The sequence below is a fragment of the Stylophora pistillata genome, chromosome 2 (genome assembly GCF_964205215.1).
Source record: "Stylophora pistillata chromosome 2, jaStyPist1.2, whole genome shotgun sequence".
Classification (NCBI taxonomy): Eukaryota; Metazoa; Cnidaria; class Anthozoa; order Scleractinia; family Pocilloporidae; genus Stylophora; species Stylophora pistillata.
This window is the reverse complement of record NC_142520.1, coordinates 54,931,432-54,939,272: the sequence shown is the minus strand read 5'-3', so window position 1 is coordinate 54,939,272 and position 7,841 is coordinate 54,931,432. Positions and strand designations below refer to the sequence as shown.

The 7,841-nt window shown below is 40.3% G+C and overlaps 1 protein-coding gene across 5 annotated transcripts in view; it reads left to right on the top strand.

Moving 5' to 3' along the window:
• The window catches only part of LOC148740453 (uncharacterized), a 43,321-nt gene that overhangs the window by 16,972 nt on the left and 18,508 nt on the right, over positions 1 to 7,841 (top strand). The window lies entirely within an intron of this gene.

Below are 7,841 nucleotides of genomic sequence, written 5' to 3'. Positions count from 1 at the left end.
GCTGCGACGATTTCGGGCCAGTAATCCCCAGTACGGCCATCACGCAAAGTTAGTAAGAAGTTATTCTTTGTGGCAATTGCCTGTTTGTCTTCTTAAACACAGCTTTCGTAATAAAGAAGACTGCCTCATGAAGTCTCTGCAAGTGGGGAGGGGGGGACGGCCAAAGGGTTCCGAGTTTCCCGCTTCCCGTGCCACGTTCTCCTGCCTCCCGTACTTTTGTGCCCCTTTGCCTCCCGACTCCCGCCCTTCATTGTGTTGCTTCCGTCTTAAGATTAATCAAGAGGATCAGAAAATCGGGTTTAACTTTCAAACTGTGCCAAAACTTAATATTCTTGTTCATTTTCTGGCCTTTGTTTTGGCGGGGGATCGTTGGTTCCCGATGAAACTTACTACAGGTCTGTTTTGTTAATTAAACTAAGTTTCACTAATCGGGTTATCACAGTTTGATCGTCGCTTCTGACATCTCATTATAGAGACGTAAGTCTCAGTTCACTGTGTAATGTAATAGCTATTGCCGTTTGAAAATCAAACAAAAAAGTCGAGAGGCAGACGTAACGTTTCGAGTTTGCTTCTCATCTGTTCGTGCTTGCTTTCCCTTTTTGACGTAAGTAACTGGTCGTAGCTAGTACATCAATTGTTGAACCGCCCATTTGCATTCTGAGCGTTCAGTTTGAGTGCTAGTGAAGCATGATTGTACAGTCTTGTTCGAATGATTATCAGATTTCTTCGATACGTTGAAATCTTCTTTAGACCTCTGCGGAAAGTTTTAAGGTTAGACTGAAGTTCAGCTTCCATGCGCCGGGGAGGCCGCACTGGCCTCTTCTTACTCCAAGTTTTGGTTACAGCCTCTTCTTCCTTCGAGTCAAGATAACATTCTTGATTTTCTTCAGTTTCATTTGGTTCCAAATCACATTCACCTCGGCAGTCTGAAAGGATCTGGCAAAATCTTTCTCCAGTTAGCTCTAAACGACCATTGAATAATAGTATCGCATCTTTACCAATTTCACAATTAACGTTGCTTTTCTTGCATTTTGCTCTCGCTTCCCGCCGACATGTAGATACCGCTTCCAGCCCCCTGTTCTCCCACTTCTCTCCCTCTCTCGCCCCCTGTTCTCTCGAGCTCCCACTCCCCTGTCCTCCTCCACCTGCAAGGAAACCACAAATTTAAAAAAAATCTTGAACAACGTGCAGTGCCTTTTTGGCACTTTAACTAGACCGGGCCTCTGTAACATTTTGGAAAACTTCCTCCAAATAATAATTCTTAGAAAAGAAAACCTGAAAAATGTAATAAAACTAGCCTGAAAAAAAGCCTAATTCTGCTATCAGCCTAGCGCGTTATTCCTTTAGTATGACTGGATAACACTTCTAGAATGCACCGCATTTTTGTGACACTCTCCTTCATCCAACGCCTAAAGAACAGTGATGCCTGGAACGGGCGATCTGGTCCGATCGCTGGAGGGTGTGTTAAGAATTGGCGCTCGATCTGAAATTAAATCTGATCTACTATCGCCTAAACATTGGTATTGCTGACAGCCTCTAGGTGTTCAGAAATGACTTTACACCACGACATTAGGTATCAAATGCATAACCTTTTTCTCGACACAGCTGTTTTAGTTTGCGAAAAGTTTCTAGCCTAACCAACGCCTGAAAAGGTTGATTTCCATTTCCGTGAGTTTTGTAACTAAAACTCTCAATTGGGAAGAACTCTCTGAATTCAACTAAGATTCTTTGCTTGTATTAGTTTACCTTGGTATTCTTCTCTCAGTCATTTTGTACTTTACCTCTGTTTCGTCTTTACTCTGACTTTTGACCCTTTCCCTAATCTTCTTTTTTTTTTCATAATTTTTACCTCTCTTTCCTTTGCTCTGCTGTAGCTATTTGTTTTTTTTTTGTGTGTGTTTTGCTTATTAGCTCTTCTAAGTATGTGATATCACTCAATCTCTGTCTGCATGAGATTCCTGCTGCGAAGTTAGCTAGTCTCATAGCGATGACTTATTGATAAGAAAAATTATCACATTGACAAGTTTGTTAAAAACCTTATTCACGGATATTTATGGCCGCAGAATTACAAGATGGGAACAAGATTGAAATAATTTCAGCATTGGGTGACAAACGCTTGAGAGTGTTTCATCTACACTAGCGTCAGATTGTTTCCCGTCTTCAACGTCTTCGGCAAGGAACATTTGATGTACCGGTATAAATGATTGACTTGTCCTCTTTCAGTTCCACAATGAAACTCAATCTTACCCTAGAACTTTCTTAAAACCTAAATGTGCGGTGGTCCATAAGGGACATGCCACATTTTTTTTTTTTATCGCGCGATAAATGATAGATTATCGCGCAATAAATGGAAATTATCGCGCGATGTATGGAAGTTTTCCCGTGATAGATGGACGTTATCGCACGATAAATGATAACTTATCGTGCGATAATTTTTAATTTATCATTATCGCGCAATAATTTATATTATTATCGGGCGATAATATTTATCATCGGGCGATAATTAAACATTTATCGCTCGATCATGGGAAACTTGTGAGGTCACGTAATCGGCTGTCACGCACGATGTTTCCTTGGACGACAATGGCTGCCGCAGTTGAGGAGGTATGTTTTGAGGTCACCAGTTCGTTTTATTTACGTAAAAAGACCATTTAGCTGTACGTTGCAATACTGCGACACATAGCTCGGTGAATCAGTACAGTAAACATTGATTTTGCGAAATCTTACGAGACGCTTTCAGGGATGACTGTCAGTGTCTGAGAACAAGAGTGGATTATCTAATCTTTCTGATTACATTGCAGGTTTGCAAATTTCTAGAGGGTAGATGTGTCAACAAGAGCGTTGTTGTCAGGTTTAAAAAGCCTTTATTAATAATGAAATTAGCCTGCTTTAAAAAATTACTGGTTAGCTATAAAATGTATTCAGTCTAATTTTCATGTAATAGACCGCGATACGAGCCCGTGGAAATTTTTATATTATTGATTTATATTTTGTGATAACTTTTTGATGATTGCATGACTTATACTGTTGTGTTACACTAAAACCTTGAAATAAACTTTCATCAGTTTGCTTATCCTCTAGTCTATACTATATGCCCTCTAAATTTCATTGTCATTGCTCAAATATTCTGGAAGTTACGGAGGTGAAGGGGGGCGGAATTCGCCTCCCTCCCCGGTCTAAAAAGATCCAAAAAAGCCCGGGCCGAATAGGGTCAAATTACTTCGTGTACAGGATTTGTGTCGTCGTTAACTATAGCTTATTGTATTGATTTCCTGATCGAACACAGTGTTAACTACTAAAATGTGCTTGGAATTCCGGAGTTAACCACAGGATGCCTAATTAGATTATGTCGTAACGTAAATGCCAATGTTGCGATTTTCACAAAGTTCAGCCTGGTTGTTCCGTGCGGAGATGAAAAGCCCAAACTAATTTTTATATCCTCGAAAACAACACTATTTCCACTTATCATGAGCTTAACCTGAACCGATTCTGAGTTATACCGCATGGGTAAAATGATAATTGAAAATTTGCTACGAAATGCGGTATTTGGATTTTAAAATATTGATGATTTTCAAAAGCGTTCCATGGCCTCCAAATTAAATGAAATGGTCCCGTTTACTTAAACCATACCTCGATCCTTCGTATACAAATCTATAAAATTAATATGGACCTGCTTTCTTTTGCGCTTTTTATGAGCAAGTTCATTTGTCTCTACTCAGGGCACTGATAACCGCCATTTCACGGCTACAGACGCTCGTTTTAGTTTTCGTGAATTTCTTAGGATGAAGAGGCATGTCTGGAATAAAAAAAAAAAAACATACAACGTTGCTATGTTCACCATAAGGTGTCTCTGACCGAAATACGAGGATAGTCATTTTTCGGTCGATGTGCCGCCTCTAACGTGGTCTTGAAAAAACATTTGTAGAGGAAGCAATCTTAGAGCTCTTGCGTTCATATTGTGGAGTAGAAATCCAAGCTCCCCCTCATGTGGTTAACCCTCTATCTGTATCTGTGCAACCCAACGGGAAGAAGAGATTAATCTTAGACTTAAGGTACGTTAATAACCATCTTACCAAACAAAGAGTCAAGTACGAAGACTGGAAGATAGCTCTGTCTTATTTCCAGAAGGGAGCGTTCATGATTTCGTTTGATTTAAAGAGTGGCTACCATCATATTGATATTTGTCCAGATCATCAGACTTTCTTAGGTTTCGCGTGGAAGGTTTCAGGTGATATTAGATTCAGGTATTTGGTATTTACCGTGTTACCTTTTGGATTGGCGTCAGCCCCGTTTATCTTTACGAAGTGCCTTAGCCCAATCGAAAAATATTGGAAGATCCATGGGATCAGTATTGCTTTATTCCTGGACTACGGTTGGTTAACTGATTCGGATTAAGCTTCCTGTGCAGCGTTAGCGGTCTCCGTTAGATCTGATTTATGGAAAGCCGGTTTTATTATCAATGACGAGAAGTCCCAGGGGACTCCTTGTCAGGTCATCGAGTCGTTAGGTATAGTATGGGACTCTAGTCACGGAACTATGCGAATTTCGGATAGACGCCTGTCTAGTATTGCGGGCTCCGTTCAAAGAATGTCTCAAAAACACTATATGGTGTCTGCTAGAGAATTGGCTTCCCTAGTGGGTAAGATTATTTCCGCGGGTGCAGTGTTTGGGAGCATATCCAGAATTATGACCAGATATTGCTCAATAGCTGTCTCAGCAGCGCAGCATTGGGATTCGAAGTTTACTTTAGATGAGTATAGTGTAAGAGAAATTGAGTTTTGGGAAACCAATTTAGACAGACTGAATTTGAAAACTATTGTAGACTGCCCATTCAGGCCATCTAAATATGTCGTTTATTCTGACGCTAGTGCCACAGGGTGTGGTGCACATTTAAATGTCAACGGTGAACAGATATGTCATAAGCAATGGGACGTACAAGATTGCGGCATGAGTTAACAAATGGTAAACACCACAGCGCACACTATTGAGTTATGGATGCACGCGGGAGGTTGCTAAGCACGAAAGAAGCGTAAGAGTCGCTCGAGGGATAGCCGAGAGCGACTCTAGCTTCTTGAGTGCTTAGGAAACCTCCCAAGTGCATCCATAACTCAATAGTGTACGCTGTGGTGTTTACCATTTGTTTTATAACATAACATTGATACATTGTAGCTAAAGAGTTCCCTTTTATTTAACAAATCTTACGCGACCAGAAAAAACAAGCGCGCGCGGAAAAATAGTCTTTGCTCGCGTCAGCAGCGTACACCCATGGGCAAATGGGGGACGCTAAATTGACCAATCAGAGCGCGCGCTTTATTTTGGTTATGTTATAATTAACAATTCTGACAGTCAAAATGCTTGTAGAATTATCCAAGTTGGACGCATGAGGAAAGATCTACAAGTTATAGCCCTTAAGACTTTTCAGTTTTGCGTTGATAATCATTGAAATCGAATTGGAAGTACAATGGATTTCCCGAACTAAGCTTGATAGGGCGGACTTCATTAGTCGTATTATTGATCTAGATGATTGGCAAATCACAACTTCCTGTTTTGAATACCTGGATTATACTTGGGGGCGACATACAGTGGACAGTTTTGCCAATTTCTGTAATAAAAAAATCAACAAGTTTTATTTAAGATTTTGGAATCCAGGTTGTAGCGGAGTGGATTTCTTCGTTCAGAATCTGACAGAGGAAAATTGCCTCGTTGTTCCCCCGGTAAATCTAATCCATAGAACAATTCACTATTTGTATATATCCAAGACTGTGGCTACTTTAGTCGTACCATTCTGGCCTTCGTCGTATTTTTGGCCTATCATTGATAGAAAATTTTTTAGTTTTGTGATAGACTATTAGTTGTTCAGCGGAAGGACTGTTCTGAAGTATGGCCGGAACACCGATTCGTTTTCAGGCTCTAAGAGATTTTTTGGACAAATGTTAGTGGTCCGCATGAAGTTTTGATTGCTTGACCACCGGGTCTCTGTAACTCTTAGGATGATCAGTAATGATTTAGTTGAGATTTGTTTGGTAGGTATAAGGACGCTTGTCCGATTATACATCGACAAGAGGGCGCTGACCTCGGATTAGGGGAGCACTTTATCGTCTCCAGCTTATATTCTGAGGTAGCTATGTGGTAGTAGAACGCTTGTGCATTCGATAGAAAGGTGGCGCTGGCCTCTTTTCGGCGACCGGTTGTTGCTTTGAATCTTGTATTTTAGTTTGCGGCGTTTCTTTTAAATGTTTTCCGTTCTCTTTTGTCTTGTTTTCTTTTGTTTTCATCAGATGTTTACCACTCAAGGTTATTGGGAGAACATCTCCGACCACGTGAAATCAAACACCAAAGATCTTCTGACCTTTTTAATGAAGTCTAAGGCGGATTTCACAGTAAAAGATATACAAAAGAAATCGTCAAGTTCTCAAGATGGTGTAATTTCTCCGGTATTCAGCCGTCGCCTCCTTTCTCGGTTTCGGTTCTAATTGCTTACCTTCACGAGGTATACGGTTAGATCCAAGTCTTATGCAACACTATGGTTGACACATGCAGCCCTTAAATTTAAGGGTTAAATTTATTTGGTTTCATTCCTTTATTCCTGGCATCATTAGAAATCCTTTAGATGCAGAAATTTGCCATAATTTGTTAGAAGCAGCTAAACGCGCCAAACCAGCTGTTTCTAAGAAGGAACCCGTCTCTGCCGATATTATTAAGAAAATCATTGATAAGTATGCTGGTCCATCAGCTAACCTCAAGGACTTGCGTTTAGCTTGCATGTGCTCGTTAGGTTTCTCGGGGTTTCTTCGCTATGATGAATTTAGTAATATTTTGATTAGCCATCTGGAATTTTTGCCTAATCGTTTGTGTGTGTTTGTTCCCCGTGCCAAGAATGACGTTTACAGAGAAGGGAATAAGGTTTATATTAAGAGATTGTTTGGTAGATATTGTCCTGTTGCACTCCTAGAAAGATACATTCTGATGGCTAAAGTAGATCTTAACAGCAATTTGCCACTCTTTAGACCTTTAAGATTGCTCAAATAGATGCAGCTGATTCTCTTTAAGAAATGAATTGTTTCCCGCTGGCTTTTTTTTTTTTCTAATGGTTGGCTACCTGAAAAGATCTGGAGAACACTGGATACATTCCCTTAAGACAACTTAGCTATCTTTATAATCATGAGTAGTGTTTTTGCCTGATTTTTGATGACAGTATTTGTTTGCAATTTATTTTTAAGATAATGAAATTAATGCTGATAACAGCTGTGGAGATGCAATTCGAGCAACTCTTACACTTCTCTCGTGCTCTCCAAACTCCCCGCGTGCATCCATAACTCGATATACGCACAAAAATTCAAAGAAAAAAAAGGCAGAAAACAGTTATGTTAGGTAAACATGAGAAGGAAGGATAAGAATAAGGATAGATGGGAACAAGCTGGACAAACCAGTTGGCGATCTTGAATTCTGACCAAGGAGCTGAGCTTAGGACCATCAAGAACAGTCTCAGCTATCGGCCAGAGCAGCTAGGAGTTCAAACCTGGGTATCACTTAACATCCAGAGCCCCTAGAACTATTTTCTAAGAGTTATTTTTCAGTTGTTGTACTTTTTGGTACGTTTAGTTTGTCCCTCTTAATTAATCAGGGTTAAAAAGATTTCAGTTGAGTAGCTTGACTGTGAACAATGATACAAAGTACGCGGCACAATGTTATGCCGCTAGGCTGTGAATTTAACCACATGTATTCGGAGTAGCCGGTGCGTTTTTCAGAGTAGACAGTAAAATGCGCCGCGTGTCGGGCTTTTTTGACAACCCTGCACTGTACATAAAGACCACATCCTCCCTTCATAATTGAGAAAGGCA